General features: G+C 39.5%; 1 long non-coding RNA gene across 1 annotated transcript; it reads left to right on the forward strand.

Annotated features, from left to right (window-relative positions):
- The first annotated feature begins 10,275 nt into the window (after positions 1-10,275).
- LOC141278815 (uncharacterized) lies at positions 10,276-17,424 on the forward strand. Its single transcript, XR_012332153.1, has 2 exons — positions 10,276-10,371; positions 14,258-17,424. It is a non-coding gene; the product is annotated as an uncharacterized lncRNA (long non-coding RNA).
- The last annotated feature ends 5,212 nt before the right edge of the window (positions 17,425-22,636 follow it).

Raw genomic sequence — 22,636 nt, forward strand, 5'->3', positions numbered from 1 at the left:
GTGTTTGGGGCATACTCGAGCTCAACCAAGCTACCTTGGTTGCAGTCTCTCATTAGTAGGCATGGAACATGTACAACTTTCAGAAAATTAAGTCCCAAACAGCTCCACTGTGCCCTGCCTGGAGAGATCTGAGGGCCAACACGAGAGGTAAGGAAAGAGTGATGGGAAAACTGAAAGAGAGATGGGCTTGGTGGAGGCAAGAAAAATGTGAGGTGGAAATCAAGAATTTAGCCCCACTCGGGGGACAGCTCCCAAGGTCAGTGTAAGTCTGTGTCCCATTCAGGTCTTTCCCGAGGAGTTCTGGAAGGCATTTCAGCCCATCACAGTGAGGCAACATCTTCCACTTGTCTCTAATTGCTCTGACAGAGAGTTTCTAATGATCATTTGGCTTGCCATGTGTCTTGCCCACAGAGAAAATATGTCCCAATCAGCAGAGGGAGGGAGGACTAACGTGTGATTCTGATCCACGTTGCAGTTATATTTTTAATTGTATTTAAATTGTATTAAATAAATTTAAAAATAAAGTCATTTGTACAGAGACAAGGTAATAGTTTTGAAAGAGTTTTCATCTGTTTCCTAGAATTTCCTCCTATTAGGACAGCTATTAAGATAGCGGTCCAGTGGTTAAGACTCAGGGCTTCCCTTTCCTGGTGGCGCAGTGGTTGAGAGTCCGCCTGCTGATGCAGGGGACACGGGTTCGTGCCCCGGTCCGCGAAGATCCCACATGCCGCGGAGCGGCTGGGCCCGTGAGTCATGGCCGCTGAGCCTGCACGTCCGGAGCCTGTGCTCCGCAACGGGAGAGGCCACAACAGTGAGAGGCCCGCGTACCGCAAAAAAAAAAAAAAAAAAAAAAAAAAGACTCAGCACTTTCACTGCCGTGAGCCGCGGTTTCATCCCTGGTCAGGGAACAAAGATCCCGCAAACTAAGCAGAGTGGCCAAAAAAAAAAGAAGAAGAAGAAGACAGCTAAACCATTAGATATTCATTGGCTCAGGGAAGGTACGTGACAGCAGAAAACAGGAAAAAAATAGAAATTCTTTTAGCTTTGTGCTTCAAAAGCTAGCTCCTTAGAAGTTTTAGAAAATTGATCATGGCAAGCTTTGAGAGCTGTATGAGCAGGCCTTCCCTGACCACCTTTCTTACCACTAGAAAAGGATTCACTACATCTGGTGAAAGAAAAGAATTAAAGGGGAAGTGATGAGTTTGACAGCATTGTGACCTGAGATAGGGGGTCTGTGGGCTGCTCTCCAGCTGGAACACTAGGATATAAACCAGGGCCAAACCCCCAGATGGGATTATGGAATCCAATAGCGGAAGAGACCTGTGCCCATAAAACTGCGTAGAATCCTGGGGAGGTAGCGTACTATCGGAGGAGAGAGAGCTCTGTGATCTGTGTAGGCAGACAGCCTCAAAGTCTAAACCATCATGATGGAGCAGCAACAGAATTGGTCTCATACATCCAAGGGAGGCAAAGGCATAATTGAGAGGAACTGACTAGATGTGAAGGGTTGTGGAGATGAGAACAAAAGATGTCTCCATGACAACCTGCATGGACCAATCAGGGAGGAAGAGATTCCTCCCTGACCCCCTCAGTGAAGACCAGATTTCCTCCTACCCTAACTGTTGCCACCAATGCTTTGGAACCACAGAATACATATAACCAATACATTTCAGGAAGGCAGATGAAGTCAGAACTCAGGTAAAACGCCATGTAAGGGAAGAGGCAGGATTTCAAATTGGCAGAGATTAAGTTTCTGCCATTCTGACGCGTGGTGACTCAGAATATAAATTTAGCTGAGTTATGTAAGAATAAAGTTAATACATTTCTTGTGTACCTAAATTTGTGGCCTTAGATTCATACTCACTATATATATTATATACTTCAGCCTCCTGTGAGTGTGAGAAGCTGATCCAGAGCTACTTACATGCTATGTGCCATTGGAATGTCAAGTTCCCCACCAGTCGAATAAGGGTTTTAATGTCCACTGCGTGGGGTTAATATGAGGCTTCCGTGTGATAATGTGTATAAGCTGCCAGGCCCAATGTAGATGTTCTATAAATACTATTTCCCTCACCACTTCAATCGACATCCATAGAATATTACAATTTCCAAGTTTATAGCTGGTTAGGCATTAATTGTGCTTTAGGTCGGCTCCTTCAGGATGGCATCTTAGCATCTTAATCTCATCAGTAAAATGTCCTCAGATCACATGGATTACTTCTGGGAAGGGTTTCTGTGGCCGGTTAGTCCCACCCACAGTGTGTGGTTTCCAGTAAGCTTCAATCAAAGAGAGTGTCCCCTCCCTGACCTGAGCTTGCTGTCATTTCCCAGGCCTTTTGCCACCATCAGTGCAAAGTCCACCTTTGGGCATTCTAACTTTCTGTCCCTTGTGCGTAAGATAAGCCACGGCCTGCCTGTTCCACGTCTAGGAAATGTGAGCTGCACCATTGCTCAACATCTCTTCCTGGAGCTAGGTAAGGAAAAGGTAAGGGCAACCGTGCAGGCCCTTTATATAAATTATTTTATCCAGTCTTTCCAATCATGGTCATTTTATTGACAAAAAACTAAGACTCAAGAGAGGCTAAGTGATTTCCCTTGCTAACCAAGAACTAGTAAGTGACAGAGCAAAACCTGAAGCTAAATCTGGAAGGCTCCAAAGCTCATGCTCTTTCTGTCACCTAACCACCCATAGAGGAAAGGATGTGAAGGACAAGTATGACTTGTACCCAAATGATGGCTGATTGGAGTACGTGGCCAGGAATTAGAGGTATCTGCAGTTGTCACTGAAACACATGTGTGTGTTTAGATAGTACCACGTAAACTCAGAGAAAGAGAGAGAAAGAGAAAGAGAGAGAGTGTTCAAACATCTTTCAGTAGGCTACAGTTAGAACTTGGGTCGACCTATCTCTATAGCAGTGGCAATAACGGTAACAGTGCTTTGTCTATGTCTAGCACTCGGCTTTTCTAAGTACATCTACATCCATTACGTGACTTAATTCTTACAACATTCCTGGCAAGATATGCAGGAAAAGCATGATTATTGCCATGCTTATGAGAAGGAAAAGAGGCACAGACCTGCTGCACCTTCCCCAGCAATCTCGAAAACACAGAGCTGAAGTATGTGTCGGTACTGCACATGATGACTGAAGATGTGGAGAGGTGTAACCTCTTTTTCCTTGGTGGAGTAGAGAATGAGGTGTACCAGTCAGGGCCTCAGCAGGAAACAGATGTCATGGTCAAATTGGATGATATGAGGCAATTCTAATAAGAGAACTATTTAAAGACAGGTGCTCAGAGTGTAGGGAAACCACAGACATAGGGCAGTTCTCTAGTTTGCATCAGTGAGGACCCATTACCACACGTAGGACTAAAGGGCAAGAGGAGGGTGTGGTTATGAGAAAAAGAAAAGTCTGTGCAGAGAGACTACTTGACAGGAGCTCTGGCCTTTGGCCAAGGGACACAGCCAGCCTGCAGGGACCCCACAAGGAGGGGTCCAGGAAAATATATACCTTGGTTTTACTCCATTCCCTTCTTCCCTCTGATCACCTGCTGGTGCTTCCTGTTAGCCAAATCCAACTGGAAGTCAGAGGCAAGGATACCCACTGATATGGTCAAAACAGTTCAGCCTCACGAGGCACAGAACAGGGAGCAAAGGGGTAGAGTGAATCTGGAGGAACAAATGGAAGCTATCTTACGCATGAAGTTTTCTGCTAAGAGGTAGAGGCCAAACTAGAACTGTGTATCAGTAAGACTTCAGCTTACTTGAAATGATTAAACAATAAAGAGGAATTACTGGACAGGCTTCAGCTTCAGTCACATCAGGAGGCTGGCTCTCTGTGAGGGTGTAAGATCTGTCCTCTTCAGTATGCCAGCTGTGTACTCAGGCTGCCTTTGCCACATGGTAGCAAAATGACTGCAGCAGTTCCTGGCATTGCATCTGCACACCACATTTGCTGAAGAAAGAGAGGGACCATGATTCAGAGTTTCCACTAAAAGTCCTGAGACTCATTCTGATTGGACCATCTTAAGGCATATAGTCAATTGTGAACCGAACATTATGGCTAGAATATGGAATGCATCAACTGGCTTAGCCTAGGTGAAGTGCTTCATCCCTAGATACAGGAATGGAATGACCTTCCCAGAAACCACATAGATTCTGGAAAAGAAATTAGAGCTTTGTGGAATGGCTGGAGAGGCCACCAAGAAGCACCCACTCGAGTAACAGAACTGCTTCTGTTGAAAAAGGGAGGAGCCAGGTGGGTCTAAAGAGTGTTTTAGTCCAAAGTGTAATCGATCAACAGAAGTCTAACATGGACCAAGTGGACCACGGTAGGGGTGGGGATGGGGGGTGGTGGTATTTATTTCATTCAATGAAACACAGTGTGTCCATCAAATGTTGGTGTAGTGGCTCAGTGATGCTCTTTGGAACTCGGATTCCTTTCTCATGATTATTACCCTGTGGTCAAAAGATGGCTTGCTGCACTTCTAGGTATCCCATACAAGTTCAATACAGGAAAAAAGGAAAAGGGACAAATAATGGTCTGAACGGAAAAAAAATAGTTGTCCCAAAGAGCTATTTCCTTTCTATTTGCAAAGTGAAACCCTTTACCTCCTTGGCCAGAACTATGCTATATGGCCACCTCTTAGCGGCAAAGGAGTCTGGGAAATAGGGGATTCTTGTTTTCTAGCTCAAGTTGTAAATGAAGGTAAGGGAGACAGGGATTGGGAACTGTTTTGGAGAGCTCATCCATGGACTCTGCCACAGGAATGATTGCCTAACAGCACTGAACACCAAGCTGAAAAGCAAATCTGTGGTGGAGCCAATCAGCAGAGAATCACCCACTTGACAGTAAAATTGGTTAACTGGAAAAAATGACAGCTTTATACTAAATTTCACTGATTCTGCGAACTTGGGAGAACTACGGGCCAAATTTTCCTAGCAAACAGGGTAGTGAAGCCAACCACATAGACAATTCAGGAAAATTGCTGGAACAATGCTGCTATCTCATTTCCAGAAAAAATTAAGAGCTTTTCTGAATACATTTCTAAACTAAAGCCCATAGTCTGTGACATATACCAACATTAATACTGGTTATTTTCCCAGAGAAGCTCGTTCATCTAGTTTTAAAGACTACTAACAAAGTTTTAGTAGTTTTCTAGATAATCTTTAAAAATTAGTTCAGACTCTGTTTAAGTAGGTCTTCAAAAGGAACCCTTTAGTGTACAGGTTCTGAACTTTTCTGCATTATCATCAAAACACAATTTTTTTCTTAAAAAAGCATCTAGAACGGGGCTATATATAAATGTATATTTAATTAAATAAATTTTGTGGGTACGATTGTATAATCCAAATATAGCATTGCTCTGCTCATAGCACCCACAGTAACACATCTGAAGAATGTACAAATTCAACTCCAAGGGCCTTGAAGAAAAATGCAGATCTTCAAGGAGCAGCTAAGAGACTTTACTGTAAATAACACACCTCAGTGTTTCCTCAGTCCCACATCCCATGGCAGCTTCCGTCCTCACAATTTTCTTCCCATCCCTCCTGCCTATTCCAGAAGAGACATCCCATGTCCTTATGTAGAACCATTCAGCCCCTTTCCAGGCTCCTGTAGGTCCGAAGCTTGATACATTTCTCCACCAGTACATCAAAGGCCCCATCCATCTTCCCAAGCAGGAAAGGACCTTCCTTCTTAAACAAAAGTATAGGGAGACTAACAAAGGTCAAATCACAACAAGGCCAAACTCTAGGCAAGTGCTTAATATATGGCTTCATAGGGAGTGCCAGCAACTTCCCACCTTTAATAAATATTACAAGTATTGGAGAAAAACATATTAATAATTTACTTTCACAAGGCACCCATATGGCAAAAATAACAAGCATCACAAATCTCACAGGCCTTCAGTGTGAAACAGAAGAGGGAAAGGATAAGAGAAAGATAATGACTAAAAAGATATGGAGAAACAGCAATAGTTACATTTTCACTGGAAAGGGACTGCTGGAAATGTGAATTTTAAACTCTGACCAAAAGAACTATGTGTTCTATTAAAACATGAAATGGCTCCCACTGTAAATGTATAAGGAAAACTATGCTTCATACAGATATGAACTAATGAAGTTACTTTGTGGTTTATGGATATCCTTAGATATATTAATAATGAACAAGTAAATGAAAATGATTTCTATATCAAAACGAGGAAATGATTAGTGTAATTATTAAGATAACCAACAACTGCATTAATAAATGCTTTCAATCTCTATGATGCTTATTAACAACCGTGGTAACAAACACCTGTATTCTAGTTTGGAATCTTCGGTTTATAAGCCATGTGATTTTGGTCAAGTCACTTAGCTTTTCTCCACGTCTCTGCTCCTTTATCTATTAAACTGAGAAGATAATATTTGTCCTATATCTACTTTTCCAGGGGCAGTGAGCATCAAACCAGGTAATGCTTATGGCAGCATTTTGAGAATTGTGAGGTACTATCAAATCCAAAGTACTAGTATTATTAGTAATAATGGTAGATATCATTTACTGACTATCCACAGAGTACCTAGCAAGATACTAGGTGCATTGGTTACCTAATAAGACGTACAAGGTTCACTCTGAAATATTTAGCTTTAGTATCACTTCTAAGACAGTATAATATTCTCCTTGGAATTTTAATTAGTAGAATTAAATTTAATTAGTAGAATAACAGCTACCATGTAGTGAGCACTTATTAGGCACGAGCCTAAACACTTTAAATATCTTATATCATTTAATGCTCATAGGAACCTGATGAGGGAGGGTAATGTTATCCGGGGGAAGGTAGCATTATCCTCATTTTTATTTTATAGAAGGGGAAACTGAGACTCAAAGAGTTTAAGCAACTCAACCAATCCCAGTTTACCATGTATTGAATAGTGGAACTTGGAATGGAATCCAGGTGATAGAATTGACATGCCTTGACATGTCCTTGGAGTTAAACCAGTGATATGCGTAAGTACACAGGCAACAAATATGTGTTGACTGAATGAATGAACACATATAGATCCCTGTGTTACAAGTAGTTAGAAGATTGCCAGATTCTGATGGCATATATTATTATTTTCTAAACAAGGAAAGGAAAAAGAAAACTTCCCATACCTCAGATAACTGTAATTATCAAGAAATGAACTTTCAAGGGCAGACTTTTCCAGATAGACACTTAACCCTTAAAAGACTAGATTATAAACTTTCCATTTATTTTGATGAAAATTTTCTAAAATATACTAAAAAAACTTTTGAAGATCAATGTACTAGGAGTGGCTATTTGATTCCCTCTCAATCCCCTACCAATAACTAATTTAGTCTGTCTTCTAAATTATTCTTTCTACTTTCTGAGTATTTGCTACTCACTATACCTACTTTTTTTTTAATTGAAGTATAATTGATTTAAAGTGTTGTAGCTTCAGATGCACAGAACAGTAATTCACATATATGTATATTTTTTCAGATTTTCACCTTTATAGGTTATTACAAAATATTGAGTATAATTCCCTGTGCTGTACAGTAGGTCCTTGTTAGTTATCTATTTTACACATAGTAGTGTGTCACTATACCTGATTCTAATACACATGACTGTGACATATCTCTACTGCTTTCTTCTTTTTTCTCTTTCTTTGCTCTTCTTTCCTCATAGGTTATCTGTTTCTTCTTTTCTCTATACTTTCACTTGAAAATCTGTCTTTTTATAGACAGAATCCACCTTTTCATGCAATTATGAAAGTAAATAATCACAATGAATTGAATGTGTTCCTAACATTTGTCTTTCCACTCAATTTGCTTCTTGCCCCTTGCCCAGGATCTGTCCCACTGGCAACAGACTTTTTTTAGGCAGTCTAAATCCCAATAGACTGGAGAGGGCCACCAGCACTTCCTGGCAATCCTTCCATATTTCCTTAATTTACTCCCCACACTCTAAAAGGACTGTCACTTGTTTTCCTTTTTCTTCTAACACTCAACATCTCCTCCTCCATGTCAGCTGATGATCTCACCTCTAATTTTACTGAGAAAATAGAAGCAATACAAAAAGTACTGCCTGGTCTCCCACGACTAAATACACCATCTTACCCTGTCCATACCCATGTCTCTCTCTTTGCTCTCTTTTCTGTGTTCTGGGCTATTCCATTTTACAATCTTGCAAGTCACTAATTTTCCCTTTGACTGTATTGGAATTCAAACCTAATACATTTGTACTCCAACGACTGTATTTTTTATATATAAAATTTGGATCATCTCATTTGTGTTTCATTTTTGTTTATTTTTATTCCATAATCTCTTGTTCTTTTTGGTAAAATTATGCCTTTAATTCTTTGATCGTTTCAATCATATTTATATTAAAATCTTATCAAACTACTCCAGACATAAAACTGATTTTATCTGTAGTCAACTCACATTCTAATTGTTAATTTTGTTGGCTTTCTTTCTCAGCATTAAACCCATCCACGTTTTGAATGTGAGGTTGCAGGTTCACATTGAAGCCTTTGAAAGGTTGTAGCATTTTTCTTTGTATCTCTCCCCTTGCCTTCAACCACGAGCTCACCTCTCTCTGTCAGCAGACCCTTGACCAAAAGCCAAGTATTATAGTAGTAACTTGGAATTCCTGCCCTAAGGTAATATTGTGGAGTCCGCAGATCCAATCACAGAGCAATTAGGCAGGATGGCTCAATTTTTGATTGTAGGGTTGAATCTGGGTACCCCCTTCTTCCTGGGTCTATATCTTTCTAAAAGCCAAGTCTCCTAGTAGAAGTTACCTAGAGTTTTAATATTTTTTCAGCCTCATTCTTGAGAAGAGAGGAGTTTTCAGGCTATAAGGCTGAATCTAGTTTCTCATGGAGCAGTTTTAGTGTCCTCTACGCCTCAGGAGCTGAAATCCTGGCCAGGGCTCTGTGCTTTCTGGATTTCCCATAACCTTTGTGGCTTCAGCCTACTTGCTTTGACATTTTTGTTCTATTTCCACCTAGGAGCTGTTTGTCTTATTTCTGAACCTGGATTTATATTTATTGTTTTCTCCCTTTAGGTTTGACCTATTATCGTCATTCATTTGGTGCAGAGTAGGTTATCAAAGCTTCGATTCAGTGAGCCTTCTTGACTAAAAGTTGTACCTGTAAACTCCTGTTTCCATCAAAAGCCAATCTCCTCACTTGTGCATTGCATCCCACCCACGCTTGTCTTCTATTTTTATTTATTTTATTTTATTATTATTTATTTGGCCACACCATACAGCTTGTGGGATTTTAGTTCCCCGACCAGGGATCGAAGCCAGGCCCCCAGCAGTGAGAATGCAGAGTCCTAACCATTGGACCACCAGGGAATTCCCACCCTTGTCTTCTTGAGGACTTCACTACTGCAATGATTTCCCCTCTGCTCCTTTTTACATCAAAATTCCTTGAAAGAGTTCTCTCTATTCACCGTCTTCGCTTTCTCATTCCTCCTTCTTTTCTCAACTCATCCCAATCAGGCATTCATGGCTGAGACTGCATTGTAAAGGGAGTGCTTTACTCATGTTAAGTTTGAGTTGCCAAGTAGGCATCCAAGCAGAGCTAAGGAATAAGTAGTCTTGAGGCTCAGAGAAGAGTACAGGGCTAGAGACATTAATATGGGACCTTCAGTATATTGATATTAGAGCAGAGATTACTAGATGCTTATCAAATATTCTTTCTCCTCTTCCTCTTTAGTATAGAATGTCAACTTTGGCTGAACATATTGCTACCTGGAATAAAGGCCACAACTACCAGTTTCCCTTGCAGCGAGATATAAGCACATGACTGAATCTAGCCATTGAACTAATGAGATAAACTTGCAAATGTATATGTGCGTTGGGGCCAGGGGCTTCCAAAAAGGCTCCTTTAAAAGAGCTGGTCTGCTGACGGTTCTCCTTTCTCCTTTCCTTCCTCCTGATCTGTAGATGATGCCTAGAGCGAAGTTAGCCATCTCAGATCATGAGGTGGACCTGAGAATAGAAGCCCCACACTAGGATGACGGAGCAGAAAATCAGAAGTAGCCTGAGTCTCTGATGACTTCATGGATCTGCCACATCAGCTGTGGACTGGCTTCTTCAGGCTCCTTCTGACTCTTAGTAATGTGAGAGAGTGAACTCGTCTGTGCCTAAGCTATTGTCATGGAATCTCTGCTATGAGCAGTGGAACATGATTCATCAGAGAATCATGGAAGGAATTTAAAGCCACAGATCTGGAAGAGATCGCCTAGGAAATGAGTGGAGATGTAGAACAGAAGAGGACCACATCAGAGCCTTATGGAACTCTAACACCCATAAGAAGAGGACGAGAATCTAGGACAGGAGATTGACAATGAGGGATCAGCAAGGTGACAGGAAAACCAGGTCAGTGTGGTGTCCTGGAAGCAACTGAAGAAAATGTTTGTAGTATGAAGCATTATTGTCAAATGCTACTCATAGGTCAAGTAGGATGAGAACTGAGAACTGACCATTGGATTTAGCAACATGAAGGTCGCTGGGGACCCAGTGGATGAGAGCAAGTTCAGAGGAGTGGTGGGAAAAAGCCTGATTTGAATGGACAAAAGGCAGAATGAGAGGAGAGGAAGATGGAAAATACAAGCAACTCTTTTAAGTAGTTTTGTTTCAGAGAAGAGCAGAGAATTGGGGTAATAGCTGGAGAAGTAGGCTCAAAAAAAGTTTTTGTTTGATTTACGAGGAGAAAAATAATGGCATGTTTGATGCTTGTGGGAATGATCTAATTTAATGATGCAAGAATGAGAAGGTAGAATCACTGGTGTGATATTTTTGTTTAAATCAAGTTGTTCCCTGAGCTCAACTCTAGTAATCACTTTAATTGGAACATTATTATGTTTTCGTAACTAGCTGTTATGTTGCTAATTTTTCCTGGTTCTTTTTTATTTAGTATAATAAACTCAATGCATTTTTTTAAATGGCATAAATAACTACAGAAAACAATTTTAAAGAGAATGCTTGATTAAAAAACAATGAAAAGGGCTTCCCTGGTGGCGCAGTGGTTGAGAGTCCGCCTGCCGATGCAGGGGACACGGGTTCGTGCCCCGGTCCGGGAAGATCCCACATGCGGCGGAGCAACTAAGCCCTTGCCTCACAACTACTGAAGGCCGTGCGCCTAGAACCCGTGCTCCGCAACAAGGGAAGCCACTGCAATGAGAAGCCCGTGCACCGTAACGAAGAGTAGCCCCCGCTTACCGCAACTAGAGAAAGCCCGCGGGCAGCAACTAAGACCAAATGCACCCAAAAATAAATAAATAAATACTTTCTTTAAAGGGAGCTTAAAGTGCTACCCACTATTAGATAAGAATGGAGATGAAAACAATGTGAATGTTGAGCTTTAAGTATTTATAATGTTTCATGGAAACTGGAACTACAGTTCCAAGACTAGAAGGTGGGTCCTTTAACTTGATAATGGGCATTTGGACTGTATGGCTCTCTGGGAAGGAACTAGGGTGACCCCTGCTGGGGGCATGAAGTGAAGGGCTCTCCTTACAAGGCCAGATTTAGGGTAACGGGGAGGCTGCAAATTCAAACGCTGAAGTGAATGAGGATTTAGAATGAGGAAAGAAAAATAATACAAACAAGAGAAAGTGATCATGAATGGATTGGCTGAAGTAATGAGTCTTCTAGAAAAATAAGAATGAAGTCAGGAAAAACAGTCATAGGAAGAAAAGAATTGTGGTACATGGAACTCCAAATAGGGAAATGCATGTGGAGGTTTTGGTTCCAGACCCCTTTAAAGGATATCTCTGAATCCCCTAAGAGTTCACAGACCCTACACAGGTCAAAAAACCCTGCTAAGAGAAGAGAATATTCTCTGAGACGTGCACATGGTCAATCTTGATACACAAAACTTTAAGAGACTCATCATAATTCAGAGAAACACTGGGGTTAAAAACAAGTCTGAGGAGAGGGGAGGAGATGCAAAACGACTGACACTGCAAAGGCCAGGGAAGGCTGGGAAAAGTGTTGAGGTCTTTCAGTGGGCATCAGTGATCTTTTGTACCACAGTCTATAAATTGCTGCTCCAAGTTATTTAAATGATTCTCTATCTCACTTCAGACAGTTATATTTAATACATAAAGAACTGTAAAGGTGAAATTGAAATTAAAGAGAGAGGAAAGAAAAAACAGAGAGAGGTTAGTACTGTAAGATTAAAGATTACATAGGTGAGGTTGTTAGCCTGGGCCTTCTGACCCAGGGCACCCACTGGTGGCTTTCAGAAGATCCAACCTGTGGGAAAAGATATTCTTCTTTTATGTCTTCTCCAATATTTAAAATTATGGTTAGGGGAGTAAAACTTTTTGTTTAACTTATATTTGTTACTAAAGCATTGTTTCATACTAAAGTAAAAGGCAGCCTGTAAAGAAAAGTACCATTTGGTAATTTGTAACTGTCATCATTGGCCAACTATAATATGTATCAGGCCTTCCTTTGATATGAATTACAAATGTTTCATGTTATTATGATTATGAACATCTATCACCTATCTATCTATAACTTGATACCAGCTTAGGCTAGGAAATATCACTATATATATATATATATATATATATATATATATATATATGGTTGGGTTTTATTTGTATCAGCAGAACACAAGAGTCAGAGGGCATCCTGTGTGGCAAGATGCTTACCTATGGAAGTAGGAAGCCAACAGAGCTGAAGTGGTCCCTTACATCCTGACAGTTCACTGCATGGTCTGCTTTTTTTGCCTAAGTCAAATGCTCAATTGAAAGACATTAAAATGTTACCAAAATTGGATTTGCTTCAACACAAAGAATGTTGTCTTTAGCCATCCTACAAAACTGCATACTGCAGTTTTATCTGTTACCAGATAAAAGACCTTGAGGAAGCAATGTGTCTTGGAAGTGGTTAAGCTGATTTACGCCTTGGAGGAAAATTTTAAAACTCAGACAATACCCTGTCAAATGTTCTCATCCATTCCAGAATCAGTAAAATCTATGTCAGTATTTTGGAGCAGATCATTGAAGAATTGCCCTTCTCTCTCTCTCTCTTTTTTTCGGACAGCACTTTAAAAATATATATTATCCCCATTTTTATTTTTTTTCAGATTCTTTTCCATTATAGGTTATTACAAAATATTAAATATAGTTCCCTGTGCTATACAGTAGGTCCTTGTTGTTATAGTAGTGTGTATCTGTTAATCCCATACTCCTGACTCCGCCCTCCTTCCCCTTTGGTAACTATAAGTTTGTTTTCTATGTCTGTGAGTCTGTTTCTGTTTTGTAAATAAGTTCATTTATGCCAGATTTTAGATTCCACATATAAGCGATATCATATGATATTTGTCTTTCTCTTTCTGACTTATTTTACTTAGTATGATACTCTCTAGGTCCATCCATGTTGCTGCCAATGGCATTATTTCATTCTTTTTTATGGCTGAGTAGAATTCCATCTACCACATCTTTTTTATCCATTCCTCTGTCGATGGACACACGGGCTGCTTCCACTTCTTGGCTATTGTGAATAGTGCTGCTATGAACATTGGGGACCATTTCTCTTTATCATGAAGGTATTGACTTCTCTTAGCAGAGTAAAGTCCTGGTTCCCGTGTTATTTGTATGAAGACAGTATCAGAGGAGGATTCCTATGTTGGGAGCCCTTCTGGAAAGTTCAGAGGCCTCCTGTGGTTTTGAAATTGTAAAAACTTTATTTGCCAAACAAAACTTCAACTCAGACATTGATCCTGGGCACAGCCGGTGACCCAGCCCTATTTGGCAGTGCATCTGGGCTTTCTGGCTTGGTGAAGGAAGAAACTCCACACGTCACTGAGATTCATTCCATCCCAGACTGTCTTGCATTCATGTCAGAGACAAACCCTGATTAAAATATTGTTTACTACTCCAAAAGTCATCAACCTATTCAATGTCAGAGCCTTGAATTTCTGTCTTTTCTGAAGTTTTTGAAGTTCTCCTCTGCTATATAGAAAACCCAGCTGTCTGAAAAGTAAGTCTATCAGCACTTAACTGAATTCAAGGTAGAGAACTCATTCTCAGCCTTAAGATCTCAGATTAAACAACACTTCTTTAGGGTCATAGCTCTCCATTATTGGTTCTCATAGAACCATGTCCCTTTCTTCCATAATAATTTTATATTTGTGGTTATGATTATTTGATTAGCATCTGTCTTCCCTACTAGACTATGGGCTCAAGGAAGCCAGGGACTAATTCTGTTTTGTTTTTTTTGTTTGTTTTTTTTTTTGTTTTTTTTGCAGTACGCGGGCCTCTCACTGCTGTGGCCTCTCTCGCCGCGGAGCACAGGCTCCGGACACGCAGGCTCAGCGGCCACGGCCCACGGGCCCAGCCGCTACGCGGCATGTGGGATCCTCCCGGACCGGGGCACGAACCCGTGCCCCCCGCATCGGCAGGCAGACCCTCAACTACCGCGCCACCAGGGAAGCCCGACTAATTCTGTTTTAGTTGATCATTGTATCTCTAGCACAGAGCACAGTGCTGAGCTCAGTAAATAATCAGAAGCACATGAACGAATGAACAGAATAATGAATGACAGGAAAGAATTTTTCCACAGCTTTCTAGATGTATGTGGCTATTAGAATAATAACAAAATGTGGCTACCCCATTATAAAGCTTTATCTGAATTAATCTAATCCTCACAACAATCTTATTAAATAGGTACTGTTATTATCCACTGATGAGGAAATCGAGCCAAGTCACTTGCTTAAGTTCTCAAGGTTTTAAAGAGTGGTTCCAAGCTTCAAGCAGTCTAAATTTTGGGCCCACACTCCTAATCAAAGTCCCTTACTCACTGTGAGGGGAATTGCTAGAAAACTACCTACTCTTTGGATGAGGCTACCTCTCTGGAAGATTGGAGGTAGACAGCTAAGGAAACTTTACAGATCTGGGGAAAGTTTTCCTGCCAGCTATAACCCAGGGTGCCAATTCCTTGTCAGGAAAATACCTCTAGAATCGGGAAACACTGCAGAAATCCGCACAGTACCTCTGCTCAAAATACCAGATAGTGTCAATGGAGCAGATCTGGACAAAGATGACTTCAGGATTTCCCTGGTGGTCCAGTGGTTAAGACTTCTCACTTCCACTGCAGGGGCCATGGGTTCAATCCCTGGTCCCCTGGTCTGGGAACTAAGATCCCGCATGCCACGTGGCATGGCCAAAAACAAATAAACAAACAAAAACCAAAGATGACCTCAATGACTGGAGAACAAAGACAAAGACACGATACAGAAGGAATCCAACTCACAGCGTGTTTGAGAATTCTGACATTTTTCTCAGTCAAACCAACCCTTAGCAGCAAAGGCAAGAAATGGAAATTTTCATTCCACCTGTAACACCTACCCTTGTAATCGAGGATTTCATAACTTACTGCCATCAGAGTTAGAATTGACATGTGTAGAATGTCAAATAAAGCTAAAGTGCTTATTGAAGTTAAAAAAAAAAGCCATGTACTTTTGAAATTTCCTTTTAAGCAGAAATTTCCTCCTGAATTTTTTTTATTTTAAATATACAATCTGGATTTATTTCAAAACGTTTTTCAGGTATTGGCTACTAATTTTTGCAAGAATATCAGTGAGAAAGATCTAACTACTTGCTTAGTAAAAGGCTCCCTGTCTGTAAGGAGGAGAAATATTGTATGTAAATTTATGAAGGTGCTTATGAGTGCTTTTTGGAGTCTGTGAGCCAAAAGGAATTAGGAATCACCAGCCTCTAGGTTGAAACTGTTCTTATGACTTTCTAGATGGAAGTGGGTGGTTTAAGGGGTGAATGGATGGGAAGAGTAGGATTCTGTTGGGAGTCTGTGCGAGGATGTCCTTCATATGCCCATCTAGATTCACTCTGTCCCAGCTCTTCTCTGAGCCTCTGGCCACTGACCTGTGTGGAATACATCATGGTTCCCTGTCTTCTGGCTCCCATTTGGTTCCTCTACTTAAGGCCACATTCGTCTCCAGCAGCTCCTCTCTTTCAGCAACCAGTAGCTGCCCCTTCCCATTGCCCCTTTAGGCCTAGGGCTGGCAACTGTTTCCCGCTAGGTCAATATCTTTTATTTTCCTTAACCTTGACTTCATCTCAGGAAGTAGTCTCTTCATTATAATCTTTTCAATGACCTTTTGACAGTGTTTTCTATGAGGACTCTGATGGATAGAGGCTGCCTCTCTTCTTTCACTTTACCTAGTCAAGAGGACTTTTAAAAAATGGGTTTAAAAAAAAAAAAGTGAGATTCACCACCAAAGACCTGATCCATGAAAGAAATAAGTAGTAAGTTGAACTTCATTAAAATTTAAAACTTCTGCTCTGCAAAAGACAATGTCAAGAAAATGAGAAGGCAAGCCACAGAATGGGAGAAAATATTCGCAAAGACATCTGAAAGGACTGTTATCCAACATATACAAAGAACTCTTAAAACTCAATAGGAAGAAAACAAAGAACCCAATTTAAAAATAACCAAAGATCTTCATAGACACTCCACCAAAGAAGATAAACAGGTGGTAAATAAGCATATGAAAAGATGCTCTACATTATATGTCACCAGGGAAATGAGATTTAAAACAACAATGAGATACCACTAGACACATATCAGAATGGCCAAAATTCAGAACACTGAAAACACCAGATGCTGGTAAGAATGTGGAACGACAGAAACACTCATACAAGGCTGGTGGGAATGTAAAATGGCAGAGTCATTTTGGAACACAGTTTGGGAGTTTCATAAAAAACTAAACATATTCTTATCACAGGATCCAGCAATCATGTTCCTTGCTATTTACCTAAAGGAGCTGAAAATTTATGTCTACACAAAACCTGCACACGGGTGTTTATAGCAGCTATATTCATAACTGCTAAAACTTGAAAACAACTAAGATGTCCTTCAGTAGGTGACTGGATAAATAAACTGTGGTACATCAGACAATGGAATATTATTCAGTGCTAAAAAGAAATGTGCTATCAAGCCATGAAACAACATAAGGACCTTAAATGCATATTCCTAAGGGAAAGAAGCCAATCTGAAAAGACTGCATGATTCCAATTATAGGAGATTCTGGAAAAAGCAAAGCTATGGAGACAATTAAAATTATTAGTGGTTGCCAGGATCGGGGGGAGGGAAGAGGTGAATAGGCAGCACAAAGAAGATTTTTAAGGCAGTGAAATAGAGTGGACAACACCAAGAGTGAACCCTAAAGTAAACAATGACCTTTGGGTGACTATGATATGTCACTGTAGGTTCACCTTTGGTAAAAATATATACCATCCTGGTGACTGATGTTGATAAAGGGGGATGTTGATAAAGCGGGAAGTTATGCATGTGTGAAGAGAGGGGATATACGGAAAATCTCTGTAACCTCCCTCTCAATTTTATTGGAAACCTAAAATTGCTCTTAAAAATTACCTTTACAATTTTTAAAAATTATTTTAAGTGATTTAAGACTAAATTTGTACTTGCTCAACATTTCTCTTTTCTTTCACCATTTCCTCTTCTCAGTTTAAGAGTTTTGTGAGCTGAGGTCATAAGGTTACTCCTTGGTCCACCCCTGCTCTCTCTCTGTATCAACCTGGAGATACCCAGAAAACATAAGTTGACGTCCAAAAAGAACTAATGAATAATGTCGATTTTAAAGATGTTTTCTTGGGCAGATGAAGAGGGTTATACCACCCTTTCACAAAACAATTTCCCCTAAATTCACCTCCTGTGACTTCCCAAAGTTCCTCCCCAAGCAGTCTTCTCATCTTCTCATCTTTTCCCAGAACTCACCTGTCTTTCCAGATGCTTGGCTCAGCCTCTTCCCCGACCCGCCATGTTTGCAGAGCAAAATAAAAACTAGTCAAAGCGCTATCTTTCTAGCACTCTGTCTAGCAATACCCTTCTTCCACCAGTTGTTCCCAGATGTTCTGTTCTCAGGAAGCATCCTTATAATGCTGTGTGAGAAGAGGTAGCAGCAGCTGTATAAAACTCAATTCTCATTACTCCAAAATCATTCTCTGGGCCTTCTTCACCAAATCATCAAATCCATAAAGATTGTCTTAAATGTACATCTGCAAAAGAAAGAAAGATAAATTGTTTTTCCTAATAAGTAACACATGCTCATTGCAAAAATATTTAAACATTTCAGAAATGAATAACTTATAAGGTTAAATTTTCCTTTAATTCTAATATCCACAAATATTTACTTTTTTTGGTTTGGGGAGTGGTCCTCTAAACATTTTTTTGACATACACTAACCAATATTATTTTATTTCTTTTTATTTTTGAAAAACAAAGACTACATTTTTTTAAATGAGCAAAAGATTTGAACAGATATGGATGGCGAATAAGCATATGAAAAGGTGCTCAACAGCATCAGTCACTAGGGAAAAGGAAATTAAAACTACAGTGAGATACCACCATGAACCTATTACAATGATTAAAATTAAAAATGATTAAAATTAAAAAGACTGGCCCAAGTGTGGGCCAAAATTTGAAGACTAGAACTCTCATAGACTTCTGGTGGAGTATAAAATGCTACAAGTCACTTTGAAAAACAGGTCGACAGTTTCTTAAAAAGTTAAACATACATCTGCCCTGTGATCCAATCATTCCACTCTTTAGTATTTACCCAAAAGAAATGAAAGCATATGTTCATACAAAGACATATGTTCATAGAAGGTTTTCTTTGAAATAACTTAAAACTGGAAGCAATCCAAATGTCCATCAACAGGTGAATGGATAAACAAATTATACTATATCTATATCTATATAGATATCTATCTATAACAAAAAGAGAATATATTAAATGTTTTGATTTTCTTAAAACTCTAGAAAATATAAACTAATCTTTAGTGACAGAAAGCGGATCAATGATTGTTTGGGTGGGAGAGAGAGGCAAGAGAAAGATTGTCAAGGTGCACAAGGAAACTTTTGAGGGTGATGGATATTTTCATTGTCTTGATCGTGGTGATAAGTTCACAGGTATAAAACTTATCAAAGTGTATAATCAACAAGGACCTACTGTACAGCACAGGGAACTCTGCTCAGTATTCTATAATAAATGGGAAAAGAATTTGAAAAAGAATAGATATATGTATAACTGAATCACTTTGCTGTACACCTGAAACTAACACAACATTGTAAATCAGCTGTACCCCAATATAAAATAAAAATTTTAAAACTTATCAAAGTGTACACCCTAAAATATGCAGTTTATCATAGGACAATTATATCTGAATAAAGCAGTTTAAAATGTAGACAACACAAGACATACAACTTTGCAATTTATGGTTTTCAGTGAATATATGTGTATGATTATTTTTTTTTTACATCTTTATTGGAGTATAATTGCTTTACAATGGTGTGTTAGTTTCTGCTTTATAACAAAGTGAATGAGTTATACATATACATATGTTCCCATATCTCTTCCCTCTTGCGTCTCCCTCCCTCCCACCCTCCCCATCCCACCCCTCCAGGCGGTCACAAAGCACCGAGCTGATCTCCCTGTGCTATGGGGCTGCTTCCCACTAGCTATCTACCTTACGTTTGGTAGTGTATATATGTCCATGCCTCTCTCTCGCTTTGTCACAGCTTCCCCTTCCCCCTCCCCATATCCTCAAGTCCATTCTCTAGTAGGTCTGTGTCTTTATTCCTATCTTACCCCTAGGTTCTTCATGACTTTTTTTTCCCTTAAATTCCATATATATGTGTTAGCATACGGTATTTGTCTTTCTCTTTCTGACTTACTTCACTCTGTATGACAGACTCTAGATCTATCCACCTCATTACAAATAGCTCAATTTCATTTCTTTTTATGGCTGAGTAATATTCCATTGTATATATGTGCCACATCTTCTTTATCCATTCATCCGATGATGGACACTTAGGTTGTTTCCATCTCCGGACTATTGTAAATAGAGCTGCAATGAACATTTTGGTACATGACTCTTTCTGAATTATGGTTTTCACAGGGTATATGCCCAGTAGCGGGATTGCTGGGTCATATGGTAATTCTATTTGTAATATTTTAAGGAACCTCCATACTGTTCTCCACAGTGGCTGTATCAATTTACATTCCCACCAACAGTGCAAGAGGGTTCCCTTTTCTCCACACTCTCTCCAGCATTTACTATTTCTAGATTTTTTCATGATGGCCATTCTGACTGGTGTGAGATGATATCTCATTGTAGTTTTGATTTGCATTTCTCTAATGATTAATGATGTTGAGCATTCTTTCATGTGTTTGTTGGCAGTCTGCATATCTTCTTTGGAGAAATGTCTATTTAGGTCTTCTGCCCATTTTTGGATTGCGCTGTTTGTTTTTTTGTTATTGAGCTGCATGAGCTGCTTATAAATTTTGGAGATTAGTTCTTTGTCAGTTGCTTCATTTGCAAATATTTTCTCCCATTCTGAGGGCTGTCTTTTCGTCTTGTTTATAGTTTCCTTTGTTGTGCAAAAGCTTTGAAGTTTCATTAGGTCCCATTTGTTTGTTTTTGTTTCTATTTCCATTTCTCTAGGAGGTGGGTCAAAAAGGATCTTGCTGTGATTTATGTCATAGAGTGTTCTGCCTATGTTTTCCTCTAAGAGTTTGATAGTTTCTGGCCTTACATTTAGGTCTTTAATCCATTTTGAGCTTATTTTTGTGTATGGTGTTAGGGACTGATCTAATCTCATACTTTTACATGTACCTGTCCAGTTTTTCCAGCACCACTTATTGAAGAGGCTGTGCTTTCTCCACTGTACATTCCTGCCTCCTTTATCAAAGATAAGGTGACCATATGTGCATGGGTTTATCACTGGGCTTTCTATCCTGTTCCATTGATCTATCTTTCTGTTTTTGTGCCAGTACCATACTGTCTTGATTACTGTAGCTTTGTAGTATAGTCTGAAGTCAGGGAGCCTGATTCCTCCAACTCCTTTTTTCGTTCTCAAGATTGCTTTGGCTATTCGGGGTCTTTTACGTTTCCATACAAATTGTGAAATTTTTTGTTCTAGTTCTGTGAAAAATGCCAGTGATAGTTTGATAGGGATTGCACTGAATCTGTAGATTGCTTTGGGTAGTAGAGTCATTTTCACAGTGCTGATTCTTCCAATCCAAGAACATGGTATATCTCTCCACCTATTTGTATCATCTTTAATTTCTTTCATCAGTGTCTTATAATTTTCTGCATACAGGTCTTTTGTCTCCTTAGGTAGGTTTATTCCTAGATATTTTATTCTTTTTGTTGCAATGGTAAATGGGAGTGTTTTCTTGATTTCACTTTCAGATTTTTCATCATTAGTGTATAGGAATGCCAGAGATTTCTGTGCATTAATTTTGTATCCTGCTACTTTACCAAATTCATTGATTAGCTCTAGCAGTTTTCTGCTAGCATCTTTAGGATTCTCTATGTATAGTATGTCATCTGCAAACAATGACAGCTTTACTTCTTCTTTTCCGATTTGGATTCCTTTTATTTCCTTTTCTTCTCTGATTGCTGTAGCTAAAAGTTCCAAAAGTATGTTGAATAAGAGTGGTAAGAGTGGGCAACCTTGTCTTGTTCCTGATCTTAGTGGAAATGCTTTCAGTTTTTCACCACTGAGGACGATGTTGGCTGTGGGTTTGTCATATATGGCCTTTATTATGTTGAGGAAAGTTCCCTCTATGCCTACTTTCTGCAGGGTTTTTATCATAAATGGGTGTTGAATTTTGTCGAAAGCTTTCTCTGCATCTATTGAGATGATCAAATGGTTTTTCTCCTTCAATTTGTTAATATGGTGTAACACGTTGATTGATTTGCATATACTGAAGAATCCTTGCATTCCTTGAATAAACCTCACTTGATCATGGTGTATGATCCTTTTAATGTGCTGTTGGATTCTGTTTGCTAGTATTTTGTTGAGGATTTTTGCATCTATGTTCATCAGTGATATTGGCCTGTAGTTTTCTTTCTTTGTGACATCCTTGTCTGGTTTTGGTATCAGGGTGGTGGTGGCCTCCTAGAATGAGTTTGGGAGTGTTCCTCCCTCTGCTATATTTTGGAAGAGTTTGAGAAGGATAGGTGTTAGCTCTTCTCTAAATGTTTGATAGAATTCGCCTGTGAAGCCATCTGGGTCTGGGCTTTTGTTTCTTGGAAGATTTTTATTCACAGTTTCAATTTCAGTGCTTGTGATTGGTCTGTTCATATTTTCTATTTCTCCGTGATTCAGTCTTGGCAGGCTGTGCATTTCTAAGAATTTGTCCATTTCTTCCAGGTTGTGCATTTTATTGGCATAGAGTTGCTTGTAGTAATCTCTCATGATCTTTTGTATTTCTGTAGTGTCAGTTGTTACTTCTCCTTTTTCATTTCTATTAATTTGTCTTCTCCCTTTTTTTCTTGATGAGTCTGGCTAATGGTTTATCAATTTTGTTTATCTTCTCAAAGAACCAGCTTTTAGTTTTATTGATCTTTGCTATTGTTTCCTTCATTTCTTTTTCATTTATTTCTGATCTGATTTTTATGATTTCTTTCCTTCTGCTAACTTTGGGGTTTTTTTGTTCTTCTTTCTCTAATTGCTTTAGGTGCAAGGTTAGGTTGTTTATTCGAGATGTTTCCTGTTTCTTAAGGTACGATTGTATTGCTATAAACTTCCCTCTTAGAACTGCTTTTGCTGCATCCCATAGATTTTGGGTCGTCGT

Source organism: Tursiops truncatus, chromosome 5 (assembly GCF_011762595.2).
Source record: "Tursiops truncatus isolate mTurTru1 chromosome 5, mTurTru1.mat.Y, whole genome shotgun sequence".
Classification (NCBI taxonomy): domain Eukaryota; kingdom Metazoa; phylum Chordata; class Mammalia; order Artiodactyla; family Delphinidae; genus Tursiops; species Tursiops truncatus.